This window comes from Heloderma suspectum, chromosome 7 (assembly GCF_057233095.1).
Source record: "Heloderma suspectum isolate Gila_16-S chromosome 7, 16-S_ref, whole genome shotgun sequence".
NCBI classification, from domain to species: domain Eukaryota; kingdom Metazoa; phylum Chordata; class Lepidosauria; order Squamata; family Helodermatidae; genus Heloderma; species Heloderma suspectum.
Window position 1 is genome coordinate 59,375,190 of NC_139464.1, and position 18,854 is coordinate 59,394,043.

Sequence of the window (18,854 nt, forward strand, 5' to 3'; positions counted from 1 at the left end):
ATTTAATTTATATCCCACCTTTCCACCCAAAAATGACACTCAAGGTGGCTATCAAAATCCAGATTCAAAACAAAATCTAAATAAAACATAGCAACCCCCTAATAATTTAACATAAAAACATAATTTAATTACTAATTTCCTCTCATTTTTCTCTTTTCATTTTAAAACAGTGATGTTGCAGACTGTCTTGCATTATGCATGTTTCTAGTACTGACATAATGTTCGTGTTGTAGGCCTGTATACATACATATGGCTATGAATTCTGTAAAAACGCCACCACCCTTAATTGCTGCCAGAAATGATATTTCATTAAGTTTTGGGTGACAGAAGGTGGAACGCATTCCAGAGGAAGGTATGGAAGTTTGGTAGTTATCCAGTTGAAAATCAGACCACCTGAAATCATTTTTAGATCAGAACCATGCAATTTCAGAACAGATTTAACAGGGCAAATTCGCCTCCTGATGTTGCCTGCTGGATGGGTTAGGATTTCCCACACTGGAGGCATTCAAGACGAAGTCGGACAGCCATCTGTCAGGGATGCTTTGACTTGGATTCCTGCATTGAGCCGGGGGTTGGACTCCGTCTTGTAGGCCCCTTCCAATCCTACTATTCTATGATTTGGCAGAGGTGCCCCCCCTCCATCCTCTGCCAGCAGAGAGGAGCTGGGGGGTGGGGGGGCTCTGCTTCTTCAGAGGCCCCAGTACAGCTGTAGAGAGGGCTGTGGGTAGAAAGTGAAGACTGGTGGTATACCCACCAGCAGCAAGCATAGGATCCTGAAATGGGGCATTCTAGGGGTAAGGGCAGGTTGGAGCTAGCTTTGGATCCACAGTATCCAAACCTACTTTGTTCCGCAACTAATTTTTCCACATTGCTTTCCATGTGTGTGTACATGTGGATTTAAACTGAAGCGACCTGCTGTGCTAAACCCCCCCCCCTCAAAAGTCTCTCCCTGCCCCCCCTTCTGCTCTGGCTGGTATGAGCTGGCAAAGCGTTATATGTGACCGTATATCCGCCATATCGCTACCCCTCCAACCCCATTTAGAATTGTTCTGCCTGCTGCCCTGGGAACGTGTTGAAGGGCAGCGTGTAAATCAAATAAATAAATAAATACACAAATTTCATCAATCTCTGCTTCAAAGACCACTAGTTTTCCTCACTGTACAAAAAGCAGACAATTCTAATGAGTAAAGGCAGCGGAAGAAAACAACTGCTTGCAAATGTCTGCATTTAAAACACTTGTCAATGAGTTTCTCTTTGGATTTCTTACACTTACTTTTTACAAATTTCTCATGACCTTTTTGTTGAACTAATCTCCCTACTTAAACCCTGCACCCTCTTTGCCTACATTTTTAAGGTTTGTGTTTTTTTTACCCACTTGAGTCTCAAGGATTTGAGAATTTAGAAATGGTGACAATGTTAACCTTGGATCTACTGTTTCTGAATGTTAAAGGATAAAATACATTTGGATAAAAGACGGTACAACAAACTCTGCTTGGAAGAATCAGGAAACAAAACCCCATATCCTCTAGAACCCTGGCTTGTTATGTATGAGCAGTATGCTTGTGGATGTTACCTGATTGCTCCTGCTGCAAGTGGATTTGATGTTGGGTTATTTCTCTGGCATGTTGGGGAAGAGACAAGCCAAAGATCTGGGTTCACACCAAAAGTCCATGGGTTGTTTAGCCCCTCCCACTTGCAGCAGAAGTGATCAGGCAGTGTTTACAAGCACACTGCTAGTAAACTAAAATTATTAATGTGACGTTTCAAACCTGCCAAAGAAGCCAGCATGGGTTTGTTTTTGAATAGCATGTTTAAAATGGTGTTCAGATTAAATCTTATATGCCTCTGTTACTGTGACCTGGTTTGCACATAATGATAACCCAGAGTATGGGTTGAGTATGGGCTGTTATTGAATCATGGGCTATGTGCAAACTCTGCACTGTGGTTTAACTATGGGTTAACTACGAACAACCCAGAGTTCACAACCCAACAATAAACTATGGGTTCTCTTCCTGGGTTGTTCGTGGCTAACATCCCATAGCTGAACCATACTGCAGGGTTCGCATGTAACGACAACCCACAATTCAACAAACCATACTCTGGGTTGTCATTATGTGCACACCAGGCCTGTCTCTGGAAAAGTAATTTTATATCATCACTGACCTAATGTTCACATTAAACGTTAATAACCCCCAAATAAACCTGCAAATAAACCTGCAAACTTCTTGGTTACGTGTGAAAATTGATACTGTAGGGAACTTAAATTGCTTCATAAATGGGACATAAATATGATCATGGTCACACTCATGTACCTACTTTATGGATAAACCTCAAGTGGAAAGCTAGATAGTTGTTCTGTTTATGGAATGATTTCACTCTGTGAAATATATGATGTCATTACTGCTATTCAAGTTAAATTATTCCTGAAAAGTAGTTTCCTTCTTGTTGGCAAAAAGCAATTGCTGTGCAATTAAGTGGTTCTATAGCACTTGCAGAGTCCTCTGGGAACTGTTCAGACAGCTTCAGCTATTTGGCAGTATAGAAATGGAATAAATAAATACATAAAATGTCTTCTTCGGGCACAATCCTATGCATGTTTAGACAGAAAAACCTCCTTCAACTCCCAGCATTCCCCAGCCAGCTATGCTGGCTAGGGCACCCTGGGAATTGTAGGACTGTCTGCTGTTTTAACATGCGTAAGATTTCGCCCTAAGTTACAGTGTATCTGTACAACGTACAGCTTTTCCTGAGCTTGGCCGAGAACTGCCCACTTCAGTTGCCACTAAGTGCCAAACTACGCTTTCTTCAAATTGGGTTAATTATCTCAGTGGAAGAACAAACCCCCAATACCTATTGGGATCCTTGTGCTCTGGGACGGGGGGGGAGGGGGCGTTAAGCAGGGGAGGCTGGTCGCTCCAACGGCAGGGGGACTGTGAATCCACTCTGGATTTCAGCCAGAAGTCTAACGGAGGTACCCAAGGTGCTGAACCCAATCCCCCAAATAGCACCTTGGATAGCTTCTGTAGACTTCTGACTGAACCCCAGAGCGGATGTATAGGCCCACCGACATCAGAGCCACCAGCCTCCGCTGGATTTAATTCCCCCCCTCCCCCTCCCCCTCCCGTCTTCGTCGGGAAGTTAAAAAAAGAAAAGAAAAACATCTGCATTGATCTTCCTCGCCTCCTTTCCACTTCGCACAGAAGCCTCCCTTCACAGACCGGCACCTCCTCCTCCCCCCACCCCCCTGCCAAACTCCGGCTGCCTGTCGGCTGCCCACCGCTCTTGTCCGTAGAGCAGCAGGCAGAGACGTCTCGGAGCGAGTCCGAATTCTGCCCAGTCCCCAAGCCGGAGCAGGGACAGGCTCGCGCGCAGGCGCAGTACCGGAGCCGCGCCAGTCGCATCTCCTCCCAGAGACCGCGTGGCGCGCCTGTGAGGGCGAAACCTGCCGCAACGTCCCGCGAAAAAGCCACGGGGGGGGGGAGGGGGGCAGTGTGGACGGCGGGCTCTGCTTTGTTCCCCGACAGGCTCGACTGCCGGGTACAGAACCGTCGAACGACTGCGAGGCCGAGGGCCGCCCGCAGTTGGGAAGGGCGGGAGAGCCCCTCGCCCTCTCGCGTCCCAAGCCTCGCGGGGAGATGCTGCAGCCGCCGCCGCCGCCGCCGCCGCTCTTGCAGAGCGCGCTGCGTCAAGGGAGGTGCGGCTCCCTCTGCCCTGCCTTTCCCCCCTCCCTCCTTCCTTCCCCTCGGTCTTAAACGCCCCTGCATCGGAGGCGCCGCGCACATGAACGTCTCCCTCCCTCCGCCTCAGACACCAATACACACACACACACACACACGAGCGCGCGCCCGCCCGCCCGCCGCTTCAGGCAGTCATTGATTCCTCCCGCCGATCGTCGCCACATTGCAGGGGCTGCTGTGAGAGAGCCGCCCAAGCCACGCCGGGCGCCCCTGGGCAGAAGGTAAGCCAAAGCGTGCGGGGCTTCCGGACAGGGACCCGGGGGAAAGGAGCGAGGCCGGGTCCCGCGGGCGCAGTGGCGAAGGGGATCGTGCGTCTTGTGTGGGGTGCGGGGACGGCTGGGCCGCTTAAGAGGCGAGCCTCGTGGTCGCCCAGGCGAGGCTATGGGAAGCGCACCGGCCATGCGCACATAACACCACGCAGACAGCTTCGAGGGAAGCGAGATCCATCCTAAGGAAGACGATTCGGTACCCATGGATATTGGATCGTCCGCCCCTCATTAGCATAAGTGGGAACATCGATGGAAATCATGGCACCCCCGCCCCAAATTTCCATGGTTTCTAAAGAACAAACATGGTGCATATTATGGGCAGTGGCGCCGCGCAGCATCATATGTGGAACAGACAGCATGTGAATGCATTCAAGGCCGGAATGGACCTACGTTTCACATACACATATGTGACATATAGGTCACATACGGACCTGAGAAACCCAGCACGGGAGACGGGGAGAGCGGAATGAGGCGATAACTCACTCAGGGGCATTCGAGAGCAATGGTGAGCATTGCCTCCCCGCCGCCTCTTCCTAGCATCGGATCCTAGAAGGGATCCAGGCAAGGGATCTCTCATTGCCCATCAGCCACTGTGGGCTAGAAAGGGGGGGTAATAATATGGCATCGGGAAATAGATGGTCATGGGACCATCAGCACCACAGACGCGAAGATAGGCGGTGCGTGCCCTGTGACCCAGAGAAAGAATTTGGCACACTTAAGCGGAGGAAGGCATCTAATATGTACAGAGCATCGTTCTGGGGTATGTCGTCCTGACACAGCAGGATGGGAGCAAGGTTGGTCTTGGGGGGCGGGGTGGGGGGTGGGGGGAGAAACAGGAGCAGTAGGATTCAGGGCCAGGCCAACGCAGTCTGATGCGATCTGTGACGGTTCCCCCACCCCACCCCCTCAGGAGGGAGTTGCCTGGGGGAATCCATCCGCCCAATTCAAACGCATTTTTTTTCCAGATCCGCGGATACTGCTAAGAAAGCAAGAGGCATCCCGCCCCCTCTCGGGAATCTTCTCCGGCGTGGTTGAAATCCTTGTGCTCGTTTGTGTTTTTTTCGTGGGAGACGAGTGTGTGTATGTGTTAGCCAGCAGAAGAAATCCGGCATTTTACACAAGAATGCGTGGCGGGCATTTTACTTAACTTTCATTGCATCAGGTGAAAGCATGTTAGTTTCAGTGGAAGCTGGTGGCTCTGATGTCGCCGGGGCTGTGAATCCATTCTGGGTTTCAATCAGAACTCGCCAGAACTCTATATGAGCCATCTAAGGTTCTGAACCCATTTTATAGCTCCTTTAGACTTCGTGCTGCTTATGACTGAAACCCAGACAGGCTCCACAGCCCCACCGAAATGGGAGCCACCAGACTCCGCTGGTAATTTCGGCTCCCGCGTGCCGTCTTGACACCTCACCCCCCTACCCCCCCACCCCCATACCCAAACCACCTTCGTTGTGGCCGTTGTGTCTTCCCGCCTGTTCGGGAAGAGACCCCCGCCACCCACCCCCGCGTGATCCGAGGATCGGCGGGTTCTTCCTCCGCAGGGCTATTTGGACGGCTTATGAAGAGCAGCGGGAAACCGATCTTAATCGCCGGGCCAGTGGTTCCGGTGGATCAAAGAGGGCGAGAAGCGGCGCCCAGGGCTTCCCGGGGTGGGAAATGCGGGCGAGAGGCTGCGATCCGAGAAATGCCCGCACAGGGGAGGTCAGTTGGGAATGGGAGTGGGGTGGCGACGGATAAAAGACCAATACTTCCGAAGGTGGCTGAGCGCGGGGAGGGGGTCGGTCAGGCGGCTGATCGTGGCGTACGGCCGCCCGATGACAAGGACACCCGCGCAGCTTCGCCGGCGCGGCCCTAATCCCAGCCGGCTTGGAGTAGTGGTGGGCGGGCGCAAGCCTGGGACCCGGTGATGTCACCATGTTTGGGTGGATATGTTAATGAGGAGCCGCTCTCGCCGTCTACGGAGCTGGCTTGCTCTCCCTCCCAATCCGGTATTATAAACCTCAGACTTTTCGTTTATAGCTAACAAGTAAAGGGACGATCCTGTGCTTAAAATTACCACGTGGTTAGCTCTTTTTGGTTTCCCCAAGTTGATGGCTATCGCCTACATAGGGTTATTACAAAACGGGCTTGCCTTGCTGTTGTTCGGAATGAATGGTAAATCCTAAAACCTGGTATTTATTTGCTACAGTATATGCTGTGTTTGTTATGACACTGCCTGTCTAGGAATCTAATAAAAATGTGTATTTATATGGTGTGTGTATATGTATGAAATAATTATTTTATACATACACACTCACTACATAAACACACAGGTATATGAGTATATCCTTATGCACGCTCTCTCTCTCTCTCTCTCTCTCTCTCTCTCTCTCCTCTCACTCCCTCACTCCCTATCTCTTACTAACAAGGTGAGTGTGTATGTGTGTGTTACGCAACACTCATTGACTTGGAGCCTACCAGTGCAGTCCTATACATGTCTACTCAAAAGTAAGTTCCATTGTGTTTAGGACTGTAAACCCTATTGAACAGAATAGAATTCATTTCTGAGCACTTATCTCCCTCATTTACACAAAGAGAGGGGTAATTTCTGCTAACACCCTCCTCCATTTGCAGTCCCCCCCACCATATCCCACACCATTCCCAAAGGTCCCCCAATCCCCAGGAACAGGTTTTCAGGGGGCTGCAGAAGGAAGGGTGAGGTGAGAAACCCCATTGCATGAATGGGAACTCTTGTTTCTTTCACGGAAGGGAAGTTAGAATGCAGATACATAAATCTCTCTCACACACATTCCTCACTAATAAGCTGAGAAGATGCAAAAGAATTTAGATGATAAAAGAATTCCAATTATCACTGGCAAGTATTAGCTTTTTATTTTTAAGTGTTGCATTCAAGGTCATACAGTGCTGGACTGGGGAGATGTTTTAGATGGTGTTTAGCATTGCTAAGTACTGTTTACAGTGGGGTATATAAGATGTTGAAGAAAACTGATTTTAAATAAGAAGATAGTTTAATTTTGCTCCTCTCCTAAAGTGGTTCAGTTAGAAAGTTGAAAACTGATGACATAGGAGTCAAACATTTCATCAGCTGTTACACGATGACTGTGCACTAAGATTTGTTTGGGATTTCCCCACTTCCTCCATTCTGTAATGAAAATAATAAAAGGAAATCTGAAACAGAAAGTTCTTTTTCATGTGGAAGCAGAAGCCAGGTGTATTCTGCAAACATAACGTGAAATTGTACCAGCAGTCTGCTGTTACCTATTCATATAGTTGCTGATGAATACATATGCAGATATGTTCACTGGAATCATAGCATTAGTATTCTGTGAATTAAAAAGGAAATATGGTTACTAATTATTAAGCATAGTCCTGTCAAAATCTATCAGTTTGCTATTCCCCTATAATTATGGGCAATTCAAATAACAGTTGTTAGGCACTATAATTATCTGGAATACCTGGAACCAATTTTGCACACACCCAAATTCCTTTGAGTCTGAACAGTAGTAAATTCAGGAAACAACTCCAACTGATTTTATCCTAGTAGGAAGAATTGCAGATGCACCAACAAGTGAGCTGCTTGTGCAGTTTCATGCTTCTTTTTGCAGAATACATCTGACCTCCCCTTTCATACAGAAGCAGAACCATCTTTCAGATTTCCTCCCCACCCCATGGAAATAAATGAGAAGGATATCAAGGAAGATTAATATTGCATGGAATAAATCAGGGATGTTCAAATTCAGACCTGTGGGCCAAATCCAGCCTACCTGGGGTCCCAATCCGGCCTTCCAGCTTTCCCCAAATAGCCACACCCCTTAGTGCAACTCTGTCATGGTCATCCGTTAGATCTATTGCATCAGATCTGTGCCAGTAGCAATTTCGGAACTACTTCTAACATTGCTACAGCTCTTAATATTGCATGAGGTCTCACAGAAGAGGGCTAAACTGTACAAGGCTACCTTTCCTTCTCAGAAGTGTCTCACCATTCAAGAACATTTTTCTTATTTTTTTCTTCATTTTCCCTAGGAGAGAAATTAATATTGCATGGAATAAATCAGGGATGTTCAAATTCAGACCCGTGGGCCAAATCCAGCCTACCTGGGGTCCCAATCCGGCCTTCCAGCTTTCCCCAAATAGCCACACCCCTTAGTGCAATTTCGGAACTACTTCTAACATTGCTACAGCTCTTAATATTACATGAGGTCTCACAGAAGAGGGCTAAACTGTACAAGGCTACCTTTCCTTCTCAGAAGTGTCTCACCGTTCAAGAACATTTTTCTTATTTTTTTCTTCATTTTCCCTAGGAGAGAAATTAATATTGCATGGAATAAATCAGGGATGTTCAAATTCAGACCCGTGGGCCAAATCCAGCCTACCTGGGGTCCCAATCCGGCCTTCCAGCTTTCCCCAAATAGCCACACTCCTTAGTGCAATTTTGGAACTACTTCTAACATTGCTACAACTCTTAATATTACATGAGGTCTCACAGAAGAGGGCTAAACTGTACAAGGCTACCTTTCCTTCTCAGAAGTGTCTCACCATTCAAGAACATTTTCTTATTTTTTTTCTTCATTTTCCCTAGGAGAGAAATACCATACAGCTTTCCTCCCTGCAACAGCTCGGTTCCAGCTCCCTCTTGCCTCCATTTGTACTGTTGTCACACTACCAATACTGATCAGGGCTTGCGCGCCACAATAAAGCTAAGAAGGAAGTTAGTCCTGTGCTCTACAGAAGTGATATTCTGTACACAGATTCAGCCACTGGGACTAACAGGACTAAACCTAGAGATAGCAGGCCAGATGGCCACACAGGGCCAGCTGCATATTTCTGTGGCCTATCAGGCCAGGAGTCTGAGGGATGGGCCCTTCTCCCATGTCTGTGCCCCCCTGCCATGCCATGGGTGACAGGTGGGCCCAGATCTGCTCTCTCATCATAAAAGTTTGCTTTCAGCAGGTGGGCAGGACTGTCTGATGAACAGCAGGGAGAGGAGGAGGATCTGGCACCATTACCAATGGAGGAACTGGAAGTGGTGGCGGTTCCACAGACATAGGAGGATGGGGAGCGGCAAGGAGCCGGTATCAAGCCATTGTCAGCTGCCTGACCATGCAGCCTGGCACCATTGGACCTGTGGCCACAGAGCAGTACCATCTGATCAGAGTTTGGGTGGCTAACCTGACACTTCCTTCCAGAATCTACAAAACAAACCAGACATGCCCCACTCCTCACATCCTCTTGTATAATATGATCTGAAGCTGGAACCAATTACTAGAGACCTGTGCTAGGAATTCATTTTCCAGAATGCAATACAGAAGTGCGATCACATTTTCTTGTGATGCAGAAAAACAACGTACTATAGCAGTGGTGGGGAACCCATGGACTGCAGGTGGCCTTCAGTATTGGCCCACTCTGCCCGCTCCACCCTTTCAGTCTCAAGCCGTTCCCAGTGAGAGGCAGAGGCTGTGCAGAGTGAGCAAGTGAGGATCCATGGTTTCAAAAGCCATCCCTGCTGGAGTGGGAAGGGGGAAGCCTCCTCTGCCCAAGCACAGAGAGTACAGTGCTTTAAAAGCTTTGTGGACAGATTGGCTGGGTACATACCTTTGGCAGGGCCCTTATCCCAAGTGGCTGTGAAGAAGCTATGTATTTCATCAGACCCCTTCACAGTTGTGAGGCAGCTATGACAGATGTTCTTAGTAGTAATATGAGTGGTTTTTCCTTAGCCAAGGCTGCCTCGATCTCCCTACAGCCCTGCTTTAGTTTTTTAAAAAGAGCAAAATTCTGGCCTGGGCCTAAAATCTCAGGCCGAGGTAACTGAAGATAGAATGGCCACTTGTGAATCACCAAAAAGAAAACAAAAGAGGGCACTGATTTTCATAAAATTTGCATGTGCAAATGTATATGTATAGATGAAAAGTTAGAAATAATTATTATAATTTAAATTGAAATACAATACATCTCACCAGAGCGTGGAAGACTTGGACCAGGTAACCCGTTGTGCCGGTTCAGTCTGCAGTCCAGGTGCTTTTGATGGACAACTTCAAGGTCCAGATCTTTCTTCTGGTAGTTCTTTATCTTTAAAGTGGACTTGGAATGCACCACCTTTCAAATAGAGGACACCTTCAAATTAGAGGGCAGTCTCGTGATAGCTATTCAAATAGAGGACTGACCTCTGTAAAAGAGGACAGATGGCCACCCTACCAGAAGAAGATATGGGAACCAGATATGGCAATCTCACTCCCAGTGTCCAGTTGCTGGTGATGAAGGGAGGCTTCCTGCTGAGCTTGGGCCTTCTGCTTCCACAGTGGAACAGTGGGTATGGAATTAGTATGGCTGCTCTTCCATTCCTGCGGAAAACTCTCGGGAGTTGGAATCCTGCAAACTGCTTGACTTTGTTACTGCCTTGACAGTTCCATGGGTGGAGCTTTTATGTCCCAGTACCAGTGGGGTTGATGGGTATATCTGCAGTCTTCCATAGTTGTCCTCCAAGGTTCAAATGCAACGATTGGGATGCCATCAAACCGCACAACCCCCTGGTTGCCTTGGAGAGGATTGGGACCAGGTTGGGCTGTCCTTGAGTAGGATAGCTCACATAAGCTTCTAATTATACAACTACTGTTGTATGAAAAAAAAAATCAACTTGTAGAGCAGAAAATGAACAGTCTTGTTTGAAATGCATAATTGTGTGTATTTTATATATGTATATATCTTTAAAAGTTTTGGTCCTTTGATTAAAAGCTAAAGTTTTGATACTTTGGTTTCCTGTCAGTAATTACTGCAAGACTTTCATATTTGTAGGAGCAATTTTTAGGCAATTGAAATGGCTGTTATGTAGTTCCCTGGAGGTCTCTCATATGACCAAATTATTCCTGGTTTATTTATGTAGAGTGCTTTGTCTTCGCCTACTGCATTTTCCATTTTAATCCCCTTTAAAGTAGGAGAACATCTGATTCTGAACATTTTTTTATTTGGATATTAATGAAAGCTACTAGGAAATTGCCTGTATATGAGACTGTTAAGATGGCTGTCAACAGAAACATATCTGCATTTCATTGGTAATAACAGTCTATTAGCACTTTAAGGGATTATCTATTTAATATACATTGATCTTTCCTCTCACTTAAACATTGCACACTGTATTAAGTTTTTCATTGAATCTCTGTAACATCATGACAGACTGGTCTGGTAAATGGAAGTGAGAGCAGGGAAGAACCTATCTGAATTACCATGTATCTGTTGCCTGATAAATAATTCAAATAATTATTTGAAATCAAATAATTACAAACTTGAGTTCAGTTCCAGTTCAGATCCATCAGTATTCTTAATCTCGAGTCCAGATAACAGCTTTAAAAAAGCAGTTGATAACCACTATGAACTGATTCAGATACATTTCATGAAGATTAAGGTTACAATGCATCCAGCGATGGGAACAGAAAAAATTTCAGGACTGTAGTTTTGCAAATAAATTTTTCCATTCAATACAAATGCATTTCTTCATAAAATTAATTAGTAACATAATTTACTAATTAGTGAAACATATTGGGCCTCCAGGGAGCCAACCATGCCATCTTCCATGAGACTCCTTGTATTCCACTTCTCCTCTTGTTTTTGTTTTCTCCTCTCAGCACTTGGCTCTGTGACCACTGAGCATGCTCAGTCTGCATTGGGCTATTTGGGTGTATGTGTGGGGTGGTGGTGGTTTCCCCCATAGTGTTCCCCCCGCCCAAGAATTGTTCTGCTTCTACAAACCCTTGGATTCCCCCAAGCGTGCTAATTTGTCTCTCATTTCTCAGTAGTCCCATTTTTGGCTATATAGCACTTGAGTTTGCTATCAGTCATAATCATTTGCTCAGTTGTTATCACTATGTGAAATTATTAATAAGTAACCTAATATTACTAATTAATTTTATGAAACAATGTAATTTTAGAAATAGAAAAATTGGGAACAGATCTAATACCACTTAAATTGGGCAATTTAAAGTTGTAATTAACACACACACACATGCACGCACGCACATTCACACAAGGTCTGTCTGTTTGTAAACAGGCAGGTAAATTAAACCCAAACTACATGCACATGCTAAATCATATCCAAATCAATTTAGGATTCTCAATAAAGTTTTCCAGCTTTGATGTCAATTGCACTGATATAAATAAATTATTTTTTCTTCAAAGTAAATGCATTTACAACTGAGGTTATGTAACATACAGTGTATAAGAAATGCACTATTTTATCTGGACCAGTTGGCATATTTCATTAGTGAAAGTTAAAATCACATGCAACTTGAGTCTTCATCTGTTTGTAGCGGGTTGGGGGACAATTTGTTTTGGAGGGTAGCCTTGGTGACATTATGATCCAAGTATATCAAGTTTCCATAGCAGATTTTAATAAGTGGAAATTTTTATACCATAAAGGAGAGGTCTACAGCATTCTGTGCCTCAGAGAAGCAATATTCTAGAACAGTTTGACCCCAGAAGCATTCTAGAGCACAGGTGGACAGACTTCAGGTTTGCTGGATCTACTTTTTAGCAGAACCCCAAGATCCACCAACCAGAACAAGATGTAAAAAATCACTTAGAATTAAAAATAGGGTGCCTCTTGACATATCCTGAGCTAATGCTTAGGAATTTGTTTTCAGTACCAGAACTGAACTTTTGTGTACCTTTCACACAAAAGTCCACTTCCAATTTCTTAATTTCAGCACCCTAATTTAGATTATAAAAGTAATTTTGTTGCTGCTATTGTTAAACAATTGGGAGTCATAAACTATTGCCATTCTATTGCAAATCACCCAGAGATCTACCAGTAGATACCAAATTACCCCTGCTCCAGAGTAACTAGTTTGAGATTTACAGCCTGTTGATACAATTTGGAACTATTAAAACAAATGGGATATTTGAAACAGGATAAGGATTGCTCTTAACAGGCAGGAAAGGATTGCTCCTAAATCCTCCTGCACTGGCACAATACAATGCTATGTTATATTACCTGGCACAGCATTACTCTTGCACTGGTTGGAGACCACCACCCATGTAACCCTTATGCTGGTGGGACTCCACTGGTACAAGGGGGAAACTGAGTACAGTTGGGTAGGTGGTAGGGGAATCCTATGTGCCCAAGTTGGAATCCTATGCTCCTGTAAGTAATCAATTCCATGACTCTGATGGCGGCTTAATATTTCACTTTCATTGGAGTCAATGGAGAAGCCCAGATGACTGTCCCCATTGATCTCCTCCAGCCACAAGTCACAATGGAAGATAGGATTCTGATTAACTCTGTACAATATATGACCCAGCCAGGGAGCACAACTCTCATTTATCAAGATATGTGGCATGGGCTACATCACTATGCTCTCATGTCTAGGGAACTATGAGTATGCAAGTGAGAAGTATGCAAGTGACTCCCATGACTAGAATACAGCAATTGAAGGACATAACTTGTTCAAAAAGAACAGAAGGAACAGAAAGGGAGGTGGAGTTGCACTATATGTTAAAGATACATATCTCTGCACAGAAATACAGGAGGATGAACTTGGTAGCCCCATCAAGGGTATCTGGTTTAAATAAATGGAGCAAAGAATAAAAGGAACATGGTGGTCGGAGTCTACTACTGGCCATCCAATCAAGGAGAAGACGAGGATGAAACTTCTGAAAAGCAAATTGCCAATGTTTCAAGGAAGCATGATGTAGTAGTAATGGGGGACTTCAATTTCCCCGATATTTGTTGGGAGACAAATTCTGCAAAACATGGCCCCTCCAGGAAATTCCTCGCTTGTGTTGCTGATAACTTCCTCCTACAGAAAGTGGAGGAAGGAACTAGAGGATTGGCTATCCTTGACTTGATCCTAACCAACAGAGATGACTTGGTGGATAAAGTAGCAGTTACGGGAACTCGGGGGGAAAGTGACCATGTTATATTGGAGTTCTTGGTTTTAAAGGAAGCAAAAGCTGAGTGTAGCCAAACATGTAACCTGGATTTTAGGAAAGTCAATTTTAATAAACTCAGAACAAAAGTAAGGTCCCATGGCAAGCAACTCTAATGAGAAAAGGAGTCCAAGATAGGTGGGAGTTTTTAAAAAAGGAAATTCTAAAGGCACAATTACAAACAATTCCAACAAGAAGAAAAGGTGGAAGACAACAGAAGAAGTTGATGTGGCTTCACAAAAAGCTTAGAGATGACCTGAAAACAAAAAGGACATATAGTGTAAGGAAGGCCAGGCTACAGAGGAAGAGTACAGGCAGGTAGCACAGAATTGCAGGGATGGCATCAGGAAGGCTAAAGCTGAGAATGAGCTGAGGTGAATGATGCTAAAAGCAACAAAAAGGCTTTCTTCAGTTACGCGCATAGTAAAAGCCTTAGGAAATAAATAGTGGTTCAGCTATTAAATGAAGATGGCAAAATGATAACAGATGGAAGGAAAAGGCAGAAGTGCTCAATTCCTACTTCGGCTCAGTCTTCTCCCGAAAGAAGGTTTATGACCCCCTTGGCAAAGGTGAAGTACAAGCAGAAGGGGTAGGATTGCAGCTTGAGAGAACATTGCACAAACAAAGAAGCAAACCACTCAGCAGCTCGGGAAGTAAAAATAAATAAATGACGGGCAGATGAATTACACTTTGATAATCCTTACAGGTACTTTGGCCCAAGAGTCCAAACTCAAACATCTTCCAGGAACCTTGACTCCTGCATCTGGAGCTGCAAGTAGAAGGCACACTGCACAGGTAAGCCATAGAGGGCTCACCAGGTAGATGGAGATGATGCTTCAAAGCAGAACTTCTCCATTCCCCCGCCCCCTCAGTGTACAGAGGATTCAAACATTCAAGGCCATGCAGTCTCCCATTCCACCACTACAACATGGGGAAACAGCCTCCTTAGCTGATGAACATCAGGCACTTGTCTTCACCTATTAGTACTACTGGCCAAACACAACATTCTTTTCTTTGAAGAATGTTAGCCAGGACACATGGAGCAGAACAAACAGAAACTGCAGAGAAAGGTCCAATTCGTTCTTTTCTCCAAGAGGTAAACCTTCCAACATAGATGTCAGGTGCACTAATAATGGGAGAATGGGTAGCTAGACTGAAGTATGTGGAATGGAAGAGCACCCAGGTGACAGCACCTTTTCTCACTTTTACCCACCAAATCCCAGTGAGCACCTAGTCACAGGACCTATGTATTGCAGCTGCCACCCCATTAGTCATCCCCATTGCCCATATTTCTCTTGTCTCTCCACAGGCAACCAAGTAACCATTTAATACCCACAGAGGAAAGGATGTTCTCCACCACATTGCCATGCAGACTACAAATAGCAGCAGCAGTGACCAGTGGAAAACCAACACTTCCTCTCTAAGGCCTCCACATTTTCATTCTAGCATTTATTTGTCTTTCCAGAATGCATGCTAGCAGAGTAATAGGTACAGTCCTACCCAGTGCAGAGGAGCAGTGATGGGGACAGCTGCACCTGCTGCACCTTTTTCAGTCATGCAGCTTTCAGTGGCATGGCCCTGGAGAAACAACAACAACAAAAAGTTGACAAGCCCACTGCATCCTCTAAAATGCTGACAAAATTCACTGCAAACTGATGCTATTCAATAAAAAATGTGACTGTTTCTTGTGATGGTTAGCAGATAGGGAACTCCTGCACCCTGGTTTCCACCTCAGTTGTCTCAATGATGGGGCCCACACAGTGTGAAGGTAGAATGTGGGTTTTCCACTACAGCACCCAACAGAGCTGATGGTTTGTATCCTGCCCGTATCCACTGGAGCACTACAAAAGGTCCCCCCACACACACCCTACTCCCAGTTACTGCTATTGTGATGATAACCCCTGCAGTTGGGCCACATGAAGTGTGTGATGTCCTGGGACAATAAACCACAGATACTGGCAGTCAGCCAAAGGAAAATGGCAGGGGGAGGTGTATGGTTAGATGAACAAGTCAAAGAGTTACCTCTATAATTATTGGTCCATGAGTCAGTAATTCTGATTGGCTGTCATGTTGCAGTGTCCAAAGTGCATGTATATGCCTTTGCCCCCCATTTTTCATTAAGAGATGGTAGCCAGGGACAATAGTTTTTGAAGAGCAACATCTCTACAGAGTACCCTTTGGATAGTGGACTCTTTGGTTACATGGGGCAAGGGAGGGAGGGCATGCCATGGGCTACACTCTCGCACGACAACAAGGCCCAGTCACAAGCATCCCTTGTGGCTGTGTGGTTAGGGTGTTACTTTCTGGAGGACGAACCTGGGCACCAGTTCTGCTGTATGTCCCTTTTTTCTTGTAAAATTATTATGCTCAGGACCCCCAAAAGTAAGCCTTTGCTCTGTGTATGTCACATGCTTATCTCCCAAGCATAACACTTGAATGCACATCTCCTGTTTGCCATTATATTGCCTTTTCCTACTGAAGGAAAACCCCTTCAAGGAAAACCTCTTCTTTAGTGTATCCTACTCTCACATCAAATGTGGGGGGGAACTTTGAAAGTTATCTCACCACCACTAACTAATCTGACCATTTCATTGAGGACTAATAACTATATCCAAGTGGAGGATCACTCCACCAGCTGATTATCCTTTTTATTTTTTCCAATTCTGCTGCCAGTATAAAATATAAATTCTTTTGGTTCCTAGGTACCTGATATCTCTTAAAGTAGCTGGTTTCAGGTATGGGACAAAGCAGACCACAGCTTCAAAGAATTAAAATAAATTCATTTAAAATTATAAATATATAACTCTAGCCAAATATGTTCTATTAAATACAAGCAGAATGCTAAGCTTAATGATCTATTGTGATCTGTAGACAACTGCTTCTTATTTAAGAATTACAATATATATGTTACTGTAATTTTAAAAAAGGTGGCTATAATCACACATTAGTTCTATTCCCTAACCAACATTTAGTTGATAACAGGATTGCCTTTTAGATAGCCACGTGTATTAAGTGCACAATTAACATTTCTCCCCCCCCTTCTCATACTTTGCAACTACTGCTACGTTCCTGAAATGTTAATTGAGCTATGGTCCCTCCCATTTGGGCCCCCCAGCGCTGAGGGACCCTGGAATTTGGCCCGATAGTCCTGCCCTAGCTGCACCACTGTATGCTGGTGTTGTTATTTCATTTGTATCATGTGGGGCTCCATTTGAGAATGTTTGTTCACATGATGTTGAGTCAATGGACAAGATTGTGTTTTGTCTGCGCCTTTTTTTTTTTAAGGAGACAGGCAAATTAACTAGAGATTATTATACCATTCCTAGCTTGAGGCATGCTAATTCTGTTTTGGTAGTTGAGGGTAATTCAGCTATGCTCAAAGTGTAGGCAGCTAGGATTAGCATGCTTTCTACTTGACTCAGAAAAAATGTTGACCCCCTGTATAAATATCTATTAATGTTTACTTAGATAGGCTACTTCTGTTAATTTGCAATACACTAAATTGTGAAATATTTGTATTCTCCTTATATATCTACTTTCTACTAAAGTATGGACAATACCTTATCTCTTATTCCACTCACATACATAATGCTTTTACATGATTTAGATATGTACATAAAGCTTTGGCCAAGGTGCTCTGTAGAAATTGGCTGGTACATAGTTAAGTTAGTTCTACCATCTATACTTTTCCTTTTTGAGGTTTTATTGTCAACTTGTAGTAGGTTCATCCAAGGTACATAGAGCACACATTAATCTAAATTTACTGGGATACAGTCAGCATTTGCTAGTGTTTCTGAAATGAGATTTGATTTTCTAGCATTGTCTTTATTTTTGATGGTCTCCTGTGTTAAGAAAAATGCCTTGATAGCTTTGGTTGTTGTATATTAGCATGAGAGTTTTTATAAAGTGGCTGATAATTATTAAGTCAAAACTCTTTTATGTTCTAAGGAAGTTTGAAACAGTCAAATAATGAAATCAGGATTTTTCATTTTGCAGGGACTGGTGCTGATGAGACTGTGGTTGCCAACCACTTCTGAGCCTTGCAGGACTTCTCAGTTAGTTATTCTAATGCCTTAGAAGCCAGAAGGTGAATTAAATGCCTGTGGATCAGTCTAATTCAGGGATGGAGAATGTGTGGCCTTCCAGATGTTGTGGTCAGCAACTCCCACTAGCCGTAGCCATCATAGCCAACATGGGGGATGATGACAGTTGCAGTCCAACAACATCAGGAGGGCCACATGTTCCCCACCCCTGGTCTAATTTATTTATTCTTGGCATCATATTAGGGCTGAAGAAGCCTGAAAACAATCCACCTCTTCAGAAATCTGAAGAACCAAAATTTCTAAGGCCAAGCCTGTGTCTGTCACCTCAGCCCTGAACTGGATAACATGTGCAATATTGATGGGCGAGCCATTCTGGTAGATTGCATAATGAGAAGGAACTGCCATAACTTCTGAATGTGCCTCCTATATCTTGAAGGACATGAATTCTTGTTCCGTAAAACTAAAATCTGACTACCAGATCTTCTTTAATATTCTTAGGTAAGCAAGACTTGCATTGGGGATTTAGACGAGGTAGACTGACTTATCAGTAATCTCAGGACCAATTCACAAGGCCAAATTGAAGTAGTCAGCATGTGCGCTGAGTGGATTTGGAGAGTTTGCTTTCTCAACTGCTTTGCAAGTCAAGCTGCATTCACTGCACTATTACCAAGTTGCCAGAAATTTGCAGCAACGCAGAGTAGTTCGTGGATGGATAGGGAGGAGGAAAGTGACTGACCACACTCTAGACCTGGTTGGGTTTAAATGGCCACAGCTTTATTGGTTATAGCTTGCATGCGGCGGGGGGCATTGGGCAGCGTGATTCATTTGGACTGTTCTGCTCTCTGTATTGCACGGGGTGAAGCAATTATATGAGTATATCACTGCTT

At 44.7% G+C, this 18,854-nt stretch overlaps 1 protein-coding gene across 2 annotated transcripts in view; it reads left to right on the forward strand.

Annotated features, from left to right (window-relative positions):
- Nucleotides 1-3,275: 3,275 nt before the first annotated feature.
- Nucleotides 3,276-18,854, forward strand: part of SLC6A15 (solute carrier family 6 member 15) — a 53,770-nt gene continuing 38,191 nt past the window's right edge. Inside the window, exon 1 of one of the 2 annotated variants that reach the window (XM_084810386.1) lies at nucleotides 3,276-3,958. The gene's annotated coding sequence lies outside the window, so the exon portion shown is untranslated. Of the gene's footprint in view, nucleotides 3,959-17,563; nucleotides 18,466-18,854 lie in introns of those variants that run through there. The other variant, XM_084810387.1, reaches the window with a different exon arrangement.